This window comes from Ovis canadensis, chromosome 3 (assembly GCF_042477335.2).
Source record: "Ovis canadensis isolate MfBH-ARS-UI-01 breed Bighorn chromosome 3, ARS-UI_OviCan_v2, whole genome shotgun sequence".
Classification (NCBI taxonomy): Eukaryota; Metazoa; Chordata; class Mammalia; order Artiodactyla; family Bovidae; genus Ovis; species Ovis canadensis.
The window spans coordinates 189,473,769-189,492,065 of NC_091247.1; the positions used below are offsets into that span (position 1 = coordinate 189,473,769).

An 18,297-nucleotide genomic window follows, 5' to 3' on the forward strand; every position below is an offset into this window, starting at 1 on the left:
TGATCCTTTGTCTCAAAAATATATAAATGTGCTTTTGACTTCTAACCAAGGGGAACAATCTGCAGAGTTATCTGACTGTCTCTACTGTTATAGCCTTCAGGTTGGCTAGAAAAAAAAAAGAACACCTCTATTTCTTCTTTAGATCTACTATTGATTAATTTTTCATCAACACCAACTGAGTTAGATATATAAACACAAAAATTTAGCCACTCCCTATGAGCTGCTCATCACTGAATTCTCCTGTGTGTATGGTATGTGTTGCATATGTAAACTTGGGTTTTTTTTACCTGTTAAGCTGTCTTTTGTGAGTTTAATAATTTACAGATCCCAGACAGTGAACATAAGAAGGTAAAGAAATGCTTTACCTTCCCTACACTAAGTATCAGTGTTCTCATCTGTAAAATAATGATGATGATAATAACAATGTATTGAGAAGATTTAATGAGATAGAAAGTAAAGTGCTTGGCATAGTTCCTGACATATCTGAACAGTGTGATTATCGTTACTGAAACTATGGAGTTAGTGTTGGTATTAATAAGACACAAAACTGGAAGATGAAGATCAAGTTTTCAGTGAAGAATGACGGGATCAGATTTGAGTTTTAGAAAACAGTTTTAAACTGTGGGTATCAAACAAAGAGGTTGAACTGAGGAGACATCAGTAGAAGAACCTGGTGGTAACCCAAGCAAGAATTAATGAAGGCATGGGAAGAAATGGACACATCTGAGCGTGACTCAGCAAAAGCCATTGGCAGGACTTGGAGACCAATTAAATATGCTTGCTTAACCATGTGCGTGTGTGTGCGTAGTCACTTAGTGGTGTACAACTTTGTGACCCCATGGACTGCACTCCGCCAGACTTCTCTGTCAGTGGGATTCTCCAGAAAAGATACTTAAGTGGGTTGCCATTCCCTTCTCCAGGGGATCTTCCCAACCCTCGGATCAGACCCAGGCCTCCCTCATTGCAGGCAGATTCTTTACCATCTGAGCCACTATGGTTAAGCTAGCTATGCTTAACCATAATGATAGACAATCCAAGGACAAGATGTCATTTTTTTCTTTATCAGCTTGACCTGGGCTCTTAATCACCATGCTATCTGACCTCATTCTTCCCTGCTTGAAATCCTGTCTGACTTTCCAAGCAGTAAATATCAGAGCCAAATTGCTGGTCACAGCTTCCTAAGCTCTTAGTAATCAGTCCCTGCTTACCCATCTTTTCTTTAGAAAACCCTTTCTCTCCTACAGTTTGTTTTCTTGTAGCAAGCCCTTGTCCTCTCACTTCATGCCTTGCTTCCAACAAAGTTACCGGGCCCACCACACATACATCCCCTCCTCACTGTCCCTAACCACCTCCTCATTTTTCAGAATGCAGCTCAGAGTTAAAGCCCTCAGAAACCATCTACAACACACACACTGATCTTGACATTTCATTAGCTTCCTATGGGCATGTCCAGCAAGAATACCATGCAAACTATCATTGTCTGGCTCCTCTACTGGACTTAGAGGTAGACCATTTCATTCCTCTTTTATCTTCTGCCACAGTTAAGACACTCAATAAATGCAGTTAAGTGAAAGAAAAACCAAATAAAGGAGGAAATTAACAAATATTACATGTCAGTATCTCATTTCCAAATTTTATTTTTAACAGCTTTTTTGAGGTAGAACTGACATACAATAAATTTCACAAATTTCAAGTGTACATTTTGATGTGTTGCTATGAAATTTTCCCCAAAATTAAGAGACTGAACATCTTCAGTGCCCTCTGTTATCCCTCCCTCTTGCCCTTCCCTATATCCTCTCTATCCCCAGGTAGACTCTGATCTGCTTTCTGTCAGTATAGATTAGTTTGCATTTTCTAGATATTTATATAAATGCAGTTTTACAGTATGTACTCTTTTTTTTGGTCTTTTTTTTCCACTCATCATAATTATTTTGAGATTCATCTATGCTATTTCATGCATCAGTTATTCATTCCTTTTCACTGCAAAGTAATTTTCCATTGCATGTATGTATTGTTGTTGCTGTGTTGTTCAGTTGCTAAGTTGTATTCAACTCTTTTCAACCCCATGGACTACAGCACACCGAGCTTCCCTGTCCTTGACTATTTCCCAGAGTTTGCTCAGACTCATGTCCATTGAGTCGGTGATGCCATTCAACCATCTCATCCTCTGTCTCCCCCTTATCCTCCTGCCTTCAATCTTTCCCAACATCAGGGTCTTTTCCAATGAGTCAGTTATTCCCATCAGGTGGCCAAAGTATTGGAGCTTCAGCTTCAGCATCCATCCTTCTAATGAAGATTCAGGGTTGACTTCCTTTAGGATTGACTAAATTCAAGGAATTCTCAAGAGTCTTCTCCAGCACAATTCAAAGCATCAATACTTCAGTGCTCAGCATTCTTTATGGTCCAACTCTCATATCTTACATGACTACTGGAAAAGCCAGTATGTATGTATTATATGTGTTTATTCCTTTATCTGTTGATGAATATCTGGGGGGGTTTGTTTGTTTACTATTACAAACAAAACTGCTGCTAACTCTTGTGCACTAGTCTTTGTATGTGCTCAATCACTTCAGTCATGTCTGACTTCATGCAACCCCATAGAATCCATGGGATTCTCCAGGCAAGAATACTGGAGTGGGTTGCCATTTCCTTCTCCAGGGGATCTTCCTGACCCAGGGATTGAACTTGCGTCTCTTACATCTTCTGCACTGGCAGCCAGGTTCTTTACCACTAGCATCACCTTCAGAGCCCCAAGTCTTTTATAGACATATGCTCTTTTTTTCACTGGGCAAATACTTAGGAGTGAAATGGCTAAATCACATGGTGGTGTGATTAACTGCAAACCTTTTCCAAAAGGGTTGTCATTTTACATTTCAATCATTCAGTGAATGAAAACCCCAGTCTTTCAAAGAGATGAGAAAAATAATTTCGTTTTTCTGGGTTGCTTCAGTTCAGTCACTCAGTCATATCTGACTCTTCGTGACCGCATGGACTGCAGCACTCCAGGCCTCCCTGTCCATCACCAATTCCCGGAGTTTACTCAAACTCATGTCCATTGAGTCAGTGATACCATCCAATCATCTCATCCTCTGTCGTCCCCTTCTCCTCTTGCCTTCAATCTTTCCCAGCATCAGGGTCTTTTCAAATGAGTCAGCTCTTCACATCAGGTAGCCAAAGTGTTGCTACCTATTCGTTTTACAATATGAAAACACGACTCACACCAAGAGTCTGAACATTTAGAAAAAACTTGAGTTGATAATACCCACAGTAAGTTCCTGCTTTGCTTTCTGCAGGGCACCTTTTAAAATAACAACTTAGGGGAAAGCCTGATGAAAGTTAGCAACCTCTGCCCAACCACCTTGAATAACAGGTGCTTGCTACCCTGCTCTCCACTTCCTGTTTACCTAGCTCTCCTTTCCTATAGCTCAGTGTACCCCCCTTGCTTTTGGGATCTGTAATAATAAATCTTGTGATTCTGCTTCCTTTGTGTGTGTGTATTGAAACTACATCTTCACTTAACATGACCCATGGGCTTCACTTCCCCAAAGTGGGAGCTTATTTGCTGAGGGAGTTACATGCTGACCCTGAGTGACTTTTGCCCCTTCATTATTCAGGTCATAATCTGCATATTCTTATATATGTGCATGTGTGCTTAGTCACTCACTCATGTCCAACTCTTTGTGACCCAATGGACTGCAGCCCACGAGGCTCCTCTGTCCATGGGGATTCTCCAGGCAAGAATACTGCAGTGGGTTGCCATGCCCTCCTCCAGGGAATCTTCCCAACCCAGGGATCAAGCCTAGGTATCACTCATTGCAGGTGGATTCTTTACTGACTGAGCCATCACAGAAGCCCATTCTTATACATACATATAATTTATTTTTAGCTGCACTTGGCCTTTGTTGCTGCATGGACTTTTCTCTATTTGCTGCAAGTGGGCACTATTCTCCAGTTTCGGTGCACAGGCTTCTCATAGTGGTGGCTTCTCTTCTTGCCGAGTACGGGCTCTAGGGCAAACAGGCTCAGTAGTTGTGGCTCCCAGGCAATAGTGTACATGCTTAATAATTGTGGTGCACAGACACAGTTGCTCTGTAGCGTGTGAAATCTTCCTGGACCAGGGACAGAACCTGTGTCTCCTATATTGGCACCAGATTCTTTACTACTGGGCCAACAGGGAAGCCCTCTACATATACTTAACTCAGTACACAAGCTCTGGCTTCTCAACACATTCCACATCCTCATCCACACTTCTTTCTTTCTGATTATAGACGTCCTAGGAGGCATGAAGTGCTAGTTCATCATGGTTTTAATTTGCATTTCCTCAAAGACTAACAATGTCTCAGCATCCAAATTGTTGCTTTATTTTTCTGATCTTTCACAATTTGGGCACATTAAAAATAGGCATTTTTTATCTATGTTTTTCCTCAGTGCTGGAAGAATAGTTCAATAAAGCTGGTGGAATTATCTGGAATTATGAGAGAAAAATAACCTTTTTTAGAGAATTTATTTATAAATATAACACAATTGGCAGATGTTTATAAATACTAATTCTAAATAAATTTGTAAATATAGCTATTTTAAAATTATTTTTTTTATTTATTTATTTTTGGCTGCATTTAATCTTTGTTGCTGTGCGTAGGCTTTCTCTAGTTGTTGTGAGGTGGGGTTTGCAGTGTACAGGCTTCTCATTGCTGTGGCTTCTCTTGTTGTGTAGCACAGGCTCTTGAGTGCAGGCTCATTATTTAGTTATTCCCCAGTGTGTGGGATCTTCCCTGACCAGGGATCAAAGCTGTGTCTCCTGTATTGGCAGGTAGATTCTTAACCACTGGACCATCAGGTAAATGCTTGTAAATATATTTCTAATAAAATATTTACTTCAATCAGCCTTGAGATGTGAACAACAGATAAATTGTACTCAGGAAAGTGTGATTTGCCTCTGCCATCCCAGAATGTGTTTCTTGGCATACTTTTAAATGAAGTTTGAGGTTTTGGATTTTCTAGAGCTTTGGCTTCCTCTTTTCTCCCTCAAACTGCCCTTGCAAAAAGTCCAGAGCACCATGTCATTTTTAGGCTTCCTTTTCTCAGTTCCTTATCTGCATTTGCAGTCTTCAGTTGGTCACTTGGCAAGCTTTTATTTTATTTATTTATTTATTTTTGGCTGCACCTCACAGTGCATGAGATCTTATTTCCTTGATCAGGGATCAAACCCACACCCCTTGCAGTAGAGGCACAGAGTCTTAACCACTGGACCACCAGGGAAATCTCTAGACAAACTTTGAACACCTGTCACTAAATCTTGCCTAAAAATCCTGACATCTGGCCCTTTAAGACCAGTCTGTTATAAAAAAAAAAGATTGTGGGCCCACAGAGATGTGAAATCCTCAACCAACTAAATCCATAGTGCCATCTGGTGGTAATTTAGGTGTCTCTGAGCAAAAATGGTAAAAACTTAAAAATGATACACAAGATTCTCACCCACAATTTGACCACACCCTGGTATATGTGTTTAGTTGTAAGATGCAGCAGAAATACTTATCACTGATTAAAGTGAAGGCCTAAAATTTATGAAAGAATTGGTATCACTCATGATTCTATCTCTGTCTCACACAAACACACGCACACACACTCCACAACTAATCCATCAGGAAATCCGTAGGTTTTACCTTCAAAATTTACTAGAATCTGAGCTCTCTTCACCACCTGCAGTGCTTCCCTCCAGTACAGCCACTGGCAGGTGATTATTGTGATGGTCTCTGAACCAACGCCTAGATTTCTGCCCTTCTTCTCCCGGTGGTCTATTAACAACAAAAAAGCTAAAGTGATCCTTTGAGAAGGAAGTGAAGTTATCAGCACTTCACTGGAGCCCTCTGACAATGCCCTATTGTTCCTTCCTGGTATATCCAGCCCAGCTCCTTCTCTGACTTCCACTCCGACTGCTTTCCCCCGTTTTGATGACCTTTCATACACACTCGACCAACTTCTACTGTTTTGTTTTTTGTTTGGCCGTGGTGTGTGGCTTGTGAAATCTTTTTTTTAAATTACTTTTTAAATGTGTTTTTGGCTATCCTGAGTCTTCGTTGCTGTATAAGCTCCTCTTGAGTTGCGGTGCGCTGGCCTCTCATTACAGTAACTTCTCTTGTTGCGGAGCATGGGCTCCAGGGCACGTGGGCTTCAGTAGTTGTGGCTCCCCTACTCTAAAGCACAGGCTCCACTGATGTGGCACAGGGGCTTAGCTCCTCCACGGCATGTGGGATCTTCCCAGATTGAACCCATGTCTCCTGCATTGGCAGGCAGAGTCCTTACTACTGAGCCACCAAGGAAGCCCGGCTTGTAAGATCTTAGTTCCCCAACCAGGGATTGAACCCCGTCCCTTGGCAGTGAAAGCGTGTAATCCTAACCACTGGATGGTCAGGGAGTTCCTTCAACAATTGCTTAAGTGTTTTGTTTTGGTTTTGGCTATGCTGGGTGTTCATTGCTGCAGGCGGGCTTTTTCCTGGTTGTGGTGTGCGGACTTCTCTTTCCTATGGCTTCTCTTGTAGCACAGCATGCGCTCTAGAGCTCTCAGGCTTCAGTAGTTGTGTCATGCAGGCTCTAGAGCAAGGGGTCAATAGTTGCGGCACATGGGCTTTGTTGCCCCAAAGCATGTGGAATCTTCCCAGACCAGGGATCGAACCTGTGTTCCCTGCACTGGCAAGCGAATTCTTAACCACTGGACCACCAGGGAAGTCTAGATTAACTTTACCTGTTCTAGAGTTTTACATAAATGAAATTACACAGTTTTTTGTATCTGGGCTTCTTTTGCTCAGCATAATGTTTTTGAGATTCAGCTACACTGTTGTTTGTATTGTTGATCCTTCACTCCTCTTTCTTGTTCAGTAGCATTCCACTATGTGAACATACTTCAGTTTGTTTCTTTTTCCGATTATTGACAATTGTATCATTTCCAGTTTGAGGCCATTATTAATAAAGTATCTATGAATATTTTTCTAGAATTCTTCTTGTGGGCATATGTTTTCATTTCTCTTGGGTAAATATCTAGAAGGGGAATTACTGGACTATAGGATAGGTATATGTTTAACTTTATAAGAAACTACCAAACAGTTTTCCAAAATGGTTATGACATTTTAAGATTCTCACCAGCTGTAAGAGGTCTACATCATGGACTGTGGCCCATTTCAATTTTAGCCATTCTACTGGCAGTACGGTAGTATTTCATTGTGGTTTTTAACTTGTGTTTTGCTGTAACTGAATTTCCACATGCTTATTGAAGGCTGGGATTTTGTCCATTTTATTTATTGCTTTATTATCTGACCATTAGTGCAAGCAGAGAAGGCAATGGCACCCCACTCCAGTACTCTTGCCTGGAAAATCCCATGGATGGAGAAGCCTAGTGGGCTACAGTCCATGGGGTCACCAAGAGTCGGACACGACTGAGTGACTTCAGTTTCAATTTTCACTTTCATGCATTGGAGAAGGAAATGGCACCCACTCCAATGTTCTTGCCTGGAGAATCCCAGGGACGGGGAAGCCTGGTGGGCTGCCGTCTCTGGGGTCACACAGAATCGGACATGACTGAAGCAACTTAGCAGCAACAACAGTAGCAGCATTAGTGCAAGGTGGAACTCACATTAGGAGATAAATAAATATCTACCACAGTGCTTTAGTTCCCTAAAAGGTTGTTTAAATTTAAAAAAATTATTTTATGCCTATGGTGGTGGGAAATGTGAGAACTATTAATAAAATTTAGGTAACTGAAAGGGCTTCCCCCATGGCTCAGTGGTGAAGAATTCACCTGCAATGTAGGAGATGTAGGAGACCTGGGCTTGATCCCTGGGTTGAGAAAGATCCCCTGGAGGAGGGCATGGCAACCCACTCTAGTATTCTGTCCTGGAGAATCTCATGAACAGAAGAGCCTAGTGGGCTATATAGCCCAATGAGTCACAAAGCGTTGGACATGACTGAAGCAGCTGAGCACACACACACAACTGATTGAAAATTATCCTTGGATTTTTAACTGATATGCTCAGAATTCTTAAAGTGTTGTTCTTCAGTTGCTAAGTCATGCCCTACACTCTGCAACCCCATGGACTACAGCATGCCAGGATTACCTGTCCTTCACTGTCTCCCAGAGTTTGCTCAGATTCATGTCCATTGAATAGATGATGCCATCAAACCATCTCATCCTCTGCCATCCCTTCTCCTTTTACTTTCAATCTTCTCAGCATCAGGGTCTTTTCCAATGAGTCAGCTCTTGACATCAGGTGACCAAAGTATTGGAGCTTCAGCTTTAGTATCAGCCCTTCCAATGCATATTCAGGGATGATTTCCTTTAGGATTGGCTGGTTTGATCTTGCTGTCCAAGGGACTCTCCAGAGTCTTCTCCAGCATCACAGTTAGAAAGCATCAATTCTTCAGCGCTCAGTCTTCTTTTTGGTCCAACTCTCGTATCTGTACATGATTACTGGAAAAACCGTAGCTTTGATTATCCTGACCTTTGTTGGTAAAGTGATGTCTTTGTTTTTTAATATGCTGTCTAGGTTTGTCATAGCTTTCCTTCCAAGGAGCAAGTGTCTTTTAATTTCATAGCTGCAGTCATCATCGGCAGTATTTTGGAGCTCAAGAAAGTAAAATCTGTCTCTGCTTCCACTGCTTCCCCTTCTACTTGCCATGAAGTGATGGGACCAGATGCCTCAATCGGCGTTAATATAGAATTGTAAGCCAGATTTTTTTTTTAAGATTTGAGGAAAGTCCTTTAACCAATAGTATTCCATCTATAGCTTGTTTTTACTATGTTTTCATTGATTACATTTTAAACTTCTCAAAATCCAACTGGATTATAGCCAAAAAAATAGTATCACTAAATCATTAATTCATAATGTTGTAATCAATAATGTAACCTTGAAATGATTAAAATATGCTTTGCTATACTTAGAGCTTTTGAAGAAAGTAATCCTTTTTAAAATTTTTTTAAATTTTATCTTTAATTGGAGAATAATTACTTTACAATATATGATGGTTTCTGCCAGACATCAACCTGAATGAGCCTCAGGTATACATATGTCCCCTCCCTCTTAAACCTCCCTCACAACTCCCTCCCCAGCCCACCCCTCTAGGTTGTCATGGAGCACCGGTTTTGGGTTCCCTGTGTCATTCAGCAAATTCCTATTGGCTATCTAATTTACATATGATAATATATTTGTTTCATTGCTACTCTTTCAAATAGTCCTACCTTCTCTCTCCCCCACTGTGTCCAAAAATCTGTTCTCTATGTCTGCATCTCTATCGCTGCCCTATAGATAGGTTCATTAGTACCATCTTTCTAGATTCCATGTATATGCATTAATATATGATATTTGTCTTTCTGTTTCTGGCTTACTTCATTTTGTATAATAGACTTTATATTTGTCCACTTCATTAGAACCTTTTTGAATTCCTTTTAATAGCTGAGTAATATTCCATTGTGTGTATGTACCACTACTTCTTTATCCATTCATCTGTCGATGGACATCTAAGTTTCTTCCATGTCCCGGCTATTGTAAATAGTTCTGCAATGAACACTTGGGTACATGTGTCTTTTTCAGTTATGATTTCCTCAGAGTGTTTGCCCAGTAGTGGGATTTCTGGCTCATATAGTAGCTTTATTCCTAGTTTTTTTATAAGGACTATCCATACTGTTCTCTGTAGTGGGTGTATCAATTTGCATTCCCAACAACAGTGGAAGAGGTTTCCCTTTTCTCCACATCCTCGTCAGCATTTATTATTTGTAGACTTTTTGACGATGGCAATTCTGACCAGTGTGAGATGATACCTCATTGTAATTTTGACTTCCATTTCTCTAATAATGATTGATGTTGAGTATCTTTTCGTATGTTTATTAACCATCTGTATGGAGAAATGTCTCATCCTTGGAGAAATGTTTGCTTAAATCTTCTGCCCACTTTTTGATAGGGTTGTTTGTTTTTCTGGTATTGACCTGAACAAACTGGTTGTATATTATAGGGATGTTTCTTTTGCTATTATTTCCTCCAATTCTGAGGGCTGTCTCTTTTTTATTTATTTTTAATTGAAGAATAATTGCTTTACAGTATTTGCGGCTTTCTGCCAAACATCAACATGAATCAGCAATAGGTATACATATGTCCTCTCCCTGAAGGTTGTCTTTTATTCTTATTTATTGTTTCCTTTGCTGTGCATAAACTTTTAAGTTTAATTAGATCCATTTGTTTATTTTTGTTTTTATTTCCATTACTTGAGGAGGTGGGTCAGAGAGGATCAAGCAATAGTTTATGCCAAAGAGTGTTCTATGTTTCCCTCTAAGAGTTTTATAGTTCTTGGTCTTACATTTACATCTTTAGTTCATTTTGAAATATTTCTGTGTATGGTATTAGTATGTCCTTTTCATCCTAGGGAACTGAAATGCAAAAGTAGGAGTCAAGGGATATGTAGAGTAACAGGCAAGTTTGGCATTGGAGTGAAAAATGAAGCAGGGCAAAGGCTAACAGAGTTTTGCCAAGAGAACATGCTGGTCATAGCAAACATCCTCTTCCAACAAACCAAGAGACAACTCTACACAGGGACAAGAGTTCAGTTCAGTCACTCAGTTGTGTCCGACTCTTTGCGACACTATGAATCGCAGCACATCAGGCCTCCCTGTCCATCACCAACTCCCGGAGTTCACTCAGACTCACGTCCATCGAGTCAGTGATGCCATCCAGCCATCTCATCCTCTGTCGTCCCCTTCTCCTCCTGCCCCGAATCCCTCCCAGCATCACAGTCTTTCCCAATGAGTCAACTCTTTGCATGAGGTGGCCTAAGTACTGGTGTTTCAGCTTTAGCATCATTCCTTCCAAAGAAATCCCAGGGCTGATCTCCTTCAGAATGGACAGGTTGGATCTCCTTGCAGTCCAAGGGACTCTCAAGAGTCTTCTCCAACACCACAGCTCAAAAGCATCAATTCTTCGGTGCTCAGCCTTCTTCACAGTCCAACTTTCACATCCATATATGACCACAGGAAAAACCACAGCCTTGACTAGACGGACCTTAGCTGGCAAAGAAATGTCTCTGCTTTTGAATATACTTTCTAGGTTGGTCATAACTTTTCTTCCAAGAAGTAAGCGTCTTTTAATTTCATGGCTGCACTCACCATGTGCAGTGATTTTGGAGCCCCAAAAATAAAGTCTGACCCTGTTTCTACTGTTTCCCCATCTATCTCCCATGAAGTGATGGGAACAGATGCCATGATCTTCGTTTTCTGAATGTTGAGCTTTAAGCCAACTTTTCACTCTCCTCTTTCACTTTCATCAAGAGGCTTTTTAGTTCCTCTTCACTTTCTGCCATGAGGGTAGTGTCATCTGCATATCTGAGGTTATTGATATTTCTGCCGGCAATCTTGATTCCAGATTGTGCTTCTTCCAATCCAGCGATTCTCATGATGCACTATGCATATAAGTTAAATAAGCAGGGTGACAATATACAGCCTTGATGTACTCCTTTTCCTATTTGGAACCAGTCTGTTGTTCTATGTCCAGTTCTAACAGTTGCTTCCTGACCTGCATACAGATTTCTCGAGAGACAGGTCAGGTGGTCTGATATTCCCATTGCTTTCAGAATTTTCCACAGTTTATTGTGATCTACACAGTCAAAGGGTTTGGCATAGTCAATAAAGCAGAAATAGATGTTTTTCTAGAACTCTTTTTCCATGATCCAGCGGATGTTGGCAATTTGATCTCTGGTTCCTCTGCCTTTTCTAAAACCAGCTTGAACATCAGGAAGTTCACGGTTCATGTATTGCTGAAGCCTGGCTTGGAAAATTTTGAGCATTACTTTACTAGCATGTGAGATGAGTGCAATTGTGCAGTAGTTTAAGCATTTTTTGGCATTGCCTTTCTTTGGGATTGCAGTGAAAACTGACCTTTTCCAGTCTTGTGGCCACTGGTGAGTTTTCCAAATTTGCTGGCATCTTGAGTGCAGCACTTTCACAGCATCATCTTTCAGGATTTGAAACAGCTCAACTGGAATTCCATCACCTCCACTAGCTTTGTTGGTAGCAAAGCTTTCCAAGGCCCACTTGACTTCACATTCCAGGATGTCTGGCTCTAGGTGAGTGATCACACCATCATGATTATCTGGGCCATGAAGATTTTTTTTTTTTGTACAGTTCTTCTGTGTATTCTTGCCACCTCTTCTTAGTATCTTCTGCTTCTGTTAGGTCCAGACCATTTCTGTCCTTTATCGAGCCCATCTTTGCATGAAATGTTCCCTTGGTATCTCTAATTTTCTCTTAGAGATCTCTAGTCTTTCCCATTCTGTTCTTTTCCTCTGTTTCTTTAATTGATTGCTGAAGAAGGCTTTCTTTCTCTTCTTGCTATTCTCTGGAACTCTGCATTCAGAAGCTTATATCTTTCCTTTTCTCCTTTGCTTTTCACTTCTCTTCTTTTCACAGCTATTTGTAAGGCCTCCCCAGATAGCCTTTTTGCTTTTTTGCATTTCTTTTCCATGGGGATGGTCTTGATCCCTGTCTCCTGTACAATGTCACGAATCTCATTCCATAGTTCATCAGGCACTCTATCTATCAGATATAGGCCCTTAAATCTATTTCTCTCTTCCACTGTATAATCATAAGGGATTTGATTTAGGTCATACCTGATTGGTCTAGCGTTTTTCCCTACTTTCTTCAATTTGAGTCTGAATTTGGTAATAAGAAGTTAATGAACTGAGCCACAGTCAGCTCCTGGTCTTGTTTTTGTTGACTGTATAGAGCTTCTCCATCTTTGGCTGCAAAGAATATAATCAATATGATTTTGGTGTCGACCATCTGGTGATGTCCATGTATAGAGTCTTCTCTTGTGTTGTTGGAAGAGGGTGTTTGCTATAACCAGTGCATTTTCTTGCAAAACTCTATTTTCTTTGCCCTGCTTCATTCCACATTCCAAGGCCAAATTTGCCTGTTACTCCAGGTGTTTCTTGACTTCCTACTTTTGCATTCCAGTCCAGATGAAAAGGACATCTTTTTTGAGTGTTAGTTCTAAAAGGTCTTGTAGGTCTGCATAGAACTGTTCAACTTCAACTTCTTCAGCATTACTGATTGGGGCATAGACTTGGATAACTGTGATATTGAATGGTTTGCCTTGGAGATGAACAGAGATCATTCTGTCATTTTTGAGATTGCATCCAAGTACTGCATTTCAGACTCTTTTGTTGACCATGATGGCTACTCCATTTCTTCTGAGGGATTCCTGCCCACAGTAGTAGATATAATGGTCATCTGAGTTAAATTCACCCATTCCAGTCCATTTTAGTTGACTGATTCCTAGGATGTCAACGTTCATCCTTGCCATCTCTTGTTTGACCACTTCCAATTTGCCTTGATTCATGGACCTGACATTCCAGGTTCCTATGCAATATTGCTCTTTACAGCATCAGACCTTGCTTCTATCACCAGTCACATCCACAGCTGGGTACTGTTTTTGCTGCAGCTTCATCCCTTCATTCTTTCTGGAGTTATTTCTCCACTGACCTCCAGTAGCATATTGGGCACCTACTGACCTGAGGAGTTCCTCTTTCAGTATCCTATCATTTTGCCGTTTCATACTGTTCATGGGGTTCTCAAGGCAAGAATACTGAAGTGGTTTGCCATTCCCTTCTCCAGTGGACCACATTCTGTCAGACCTCTCCACCATGACCCGCCCGTCTTGGGTTGCCATGTGGGCATGACTTGGTTTCATTGAGTTAGACAAGGCTGTGGTCCTAGTGATAGTAAATACCAAAATCAGATTGATCATATTCTTTGAAGCTGAAGATGGAGAAGCTCTATACAGTCAGCAAAAACAAGGCTGGGAGCCGACTGTGGCTCTGATCATTAATTCCTTATTGCAAAATTCAGACTTAAATTGAAGTAGGGAAAACCACTAGATCATTCAGGTATGACCTAAATCAAATCCCTTATTATTATACAGTGGAAGTGGAAAATAGATTAAAGGGATTCGATCTGATAGAGTGCCTGAAGAACTATGGGCAGAGGTTTGTAACACTGGTCTAAAGGCCGTGATCAAAACCATTCCCAAGAAAAATAAATGCAAAAAGGAAAATGGTTGTTTGAGGAGGACTTACAGGATAACTGAGAAAACAAGAGAAGGAAAAGGCAAAGGAGAAAATAAAAGATATATTCATTTGAATGCAGAGTTCCAAAGAATAGCAAGGAGAGATGAGAAAGCCATTCTCAGTGATCAGTGCAAAGAAATAGAGGAAAACAATAGAATGGGAAAGGCTAGAGATCTCTTCAAGAAAATTAGAGATACCAAGGGAATATTTCATGCAAAGATGGGCTCAATAAAGGACAGAGTGCTAACAGAAAAGAAGGTATTAAGAAGAGGCGGCAAGAATACACAGAAGAACTATATGAAAAAATCTTAATGACCCAAGAAACCACAATGGTGTGATCACTCACCTAGAGCCAGACATCCTGGAGTATGAAGTCAAGTGGGCCTTAGGAAGCAATTCTAGGAACAAAGCTAGTGGAGGTGATGAAATTCCAGTTGAGCTATTTCAAATCCTTAAAGATGATGCTGTGAAAGTGCTGCACTCAATATGCCAGCAAATTTGGAAAACTTAGCAGTGGCCAAAGGACTGGAATAAATCAGTTTTCGTTGTAATCCCAAAGAAAGGTAATACCAAAGAATGTTCAAACTACTGCACAATTATACTCATCTCACACACTAGCAAAGCAATGCTCAAAATTTTCCAAGCCAGGCTTCAACAGTACTTGAACCATGAACTTCCAGATGTTCAAGCTGGATTTAGAAAAGTCAGAGGAACCAGAGATCAAACTGCCAACATCCACTGGACCATCAAAAAAGCAAGAGAATTCCAGAAAAACATCTACTTCTTCTTTATTGACTACACCAAAGCCTGTGACTGTGTGGATCAAAACAAACTGTGGAAAATTCTTAAAGAGATGGGAATACCAGACCACCTGACCTGCCTCCTGAGAAACCTGTATGCAGGTCAAGAAGCAACCGTTAGAACTGGACATGGAACAACAGACTGGTTCCAAATTGGGAAAGGAGTACATCAAGGCTGTATATCGTCACCTTGCTTACTTATATGCAGAGGACATCATTTGAAATGCTGGGCTGGATGAATCACAAGCTGGAATCAAGACTGCCGGGAGAAATATCAATAACCTCAGATATGCAGATGACACCACCTTATGGCAGAAAGTGAAGAGGAACTAAAAAGCCTCTTGATGAAAGTGAAAGAAGAAAGTGAAAAAGTTGGCTTAAAGCTCACCATTCAGAAAACGAAGATCATGGCATCTGATCCCATCACTTCATGGCAAATAGATGGGGAAACAGTGGAAACAGGGTCAGACTTTATTTCTGGGCTTCCAAATCACTTCAGATGGTGTTTGCTGCCATGAAATCAAAAGATGCTTACTCCTTGAAAGGAAAGTTATGACCAACCTAGATAGCATATTCAAAAGCAGAGACATTACTTTGCCAACTAAGGTCAGTCTAGTCAAGGCTATGGTTTTTCCAGTGGTCATGTATGGATTTGAGAGTTGGACTGTGAAGAAGGCTGAGCGCTGAAGAATTGATGCTTTTGAACTGTGGTGTTGGAGAAGACTCTTGAGAGTCCCTTGGACTGCAAGGAGATCCAACCAGTCCATTCTAAAGGAGATCAGCCCTGGGTGTTCTTTGGAAGGACTGATGCTAAAGCTGAAACTCCAATACTTTGGCCACCTCATGCAAAGAGTTGGCTCATTGGAAAAGACTGTGATGCTGGGGGGGATTGGGGGCAGGAGGAGAAGGGGACGACAGAGGATGAAATGGCTGGATGGCATCACCAACTCGATGTAGATGAGTTTGCGTAAACTCCGAGAGTTGGTGATGGACAGGGTGGCCTGGCGTGCTGCAATTCATGGGGTCGCAAAGAGTCGGACACAACTGAGTGACTGAACTAGAACTGGACCTGCCCAGTTTTCCCAGCACCACTTCTTTTTTTTCTTGTTGGCACAAGGATACATGTGCTTTATTGCTTACGCTGCATGTTCAAGTGAATACAGTAAACCCCCTTTAAAAAGTAAGGCATGTGAGTGGCCTTCTGTGCAAGTTCCATATTATTTAAAGTTCCTATTGGCTAATGAAGTATTTCCACTCCAGAACCTGAAAAAGCACATAAGTTTTTTGCAAGCAGAATACCTGAAACATTATTATATGTTACCTCATGGCACAATTAAACAGCCTCGTATCAAATGTCTTTATCTAAGGAAAGATATAACTATCGTTACAACTGGGAAACGTTAACCAGCTTATCCACATATGTACAGTTGGGTCCCCAAATAGTAGTTATACAAAATCTAAAGAAAGAGCAGTGTCTAAGTGCACTGGTGCTTGTTTCATTAAAGGTAAGAGATTTGGCATTTTCAGTCTTTTTTTTCCGTAAGTCATGCTGGTATTTGCAGAAAGGCAGGGTCATACGATGCTGATGACCATGGACAGATACTGTTCATATGAAACTTGGATCCAGCCATCCTGGTCTGTATCGTAGCGCCTGAATATATCTGTCAACCTCTGCAGCACGATGCAGCCCTGGATGAAGTCGTCGAAGGTGATCTGCCCCTGGCCTTGTCGGTTGAACTTCCGAATGAGGATGTCGTGAAACTGATCAGAGAGCCGGTACCCGAAACCTGAGAGGGCTTGCTTGAGCTCGTTCTTGTCGATCATGCCTGAGTTGTCCTTGTCGTATGTGCGGAAGACGTTCTGCCAGTCCGTGATGTATTTCCAGACGCCAGTGAACTCACTGAAGTTCACACCGGCCTTGTTCTCTCTGTCAAACATGAATATGATCGATCGGACAGTCACTGGGTTAAACGGAGTCCAGGTGCCATTGGACAGTGCTTGCTGAAGCTTGTTGTCAGATATCACACCGCTCCTGTCCTTATCAACCCTCTGGTAGACATTCCACAGGAAGCTCTGGTCCGGCAGCATGGTGCCCGCGGCAGGGCGGTTGCCAGGCCCGGGCGGTACGGGTAGGCAGCCATGGGCCTAGGCGCAGCAGGGTTGAGGTGCAGCTGAGGGGCCCCCAGCACCACTTCTTGAAAAGACTGTCTTTTTTCCATTGTACATTTTTGCCTACTTTGTCAAAGATAAATTGCCCAAATGTGGGTGGATTTGTCTCCAGGCTTTCTATTTTGTTCCCTTTTTCTATGTTTCTATTTTTGTGCCTGGAGAAGGCAATGGCACCCCACTCCAGTACTCTTGCCTGGAAAATCCCATGGACTGAGGAGCCTGGTAGGCTGCAGTCCATGGGGTCAGGAAGAGTCGGACACGACTGAGTGACTTCACTTTCACTTTTCACTTTCACACATTGGAGAAGGAAATGGCAACTCACTCCAGTGTTCTTGCCTGGAGAATCCCAGGGATGGGGGAGCCTGGTGGGCTGCCGTCTATGGGGTCGCACAGAGTTGGACACGACTGAAGCAACTTAGCAGCAGCAACAGCATTTTTGTGCCAGTACCATACTGTCTTGATGACTGTTGCTTTACAGTAAAGCCTGAAGTCAGGGAGGTTGATTCTTCCAGCTCCATTCTTCCTTCTCAAGATTGCTTTGGCTATTCAGGGTCTTTTGTGTTTCCATACAAATTGTGGAATTATTTGTTCTACTTCTTTGAAAAATACCATTGGTAGTTTGATAGGGATTGCACTGAATCTATAGACTGCTTTGAGCAGTATAGTCATTTTCACAATATTGATTCTTCCAATCCAAGAACAATTTATATCTCTCCATCTGTTAATTAATTTCTTTCATAAGCATCTTACAGTTTTCTGCAAACAGGTCTTTTGTCTCTTTAGATAAGTTACTCCTAAGTATTTTATTCATTTTGCTGCAATGGTGAATGGGATTGTTTCCTTAATTTCTCTTTCTAATTTTTCATTGTTAGTGTATAGGAATACAAAGGAGTTCTGTGTATTGATTTTAGATCCTGTGACTTTACTATTTTCATTGGTTAGCACTAGTAATTTTCTGGTGGAATCTTTAGGGTTTCTATATAGAGAAGCATATCATGTGCAAACAGTATGAGTTTTACTTCTTTTCCAATCTGGATTACTTTTATTTCTTTTTCTTCCCTGATTACTGTGGCTAAGACTTCCAAAATTATGTTGAATGATAGTGGCAAGAGTGGGCACCCTTGCCTTGTTCCTACTCTTAAGTGAAATGCTTTCAATTTCCTTACCATTGAGAATAATGTTAGCTGTGGGTTTGTTGTGCTGTGCATGCTAAGTTGCTTCAGTTGTG

General features: G+C 41.3%; 1 pseudogene; it reads right to left on the bottom strand.

Annotated features, from left to right (window-relative positions):
• Positions 1-16,393: 16,393 nt before the first annotated feature.
• Positions 16,394-17,174, bottom strand: LOC138437686 (programmed cell death protein 6 pseudogene; annotated as a pseudogene).
• Positions 17,175-18,297: the final 1,123 nt, after the last annotated feature.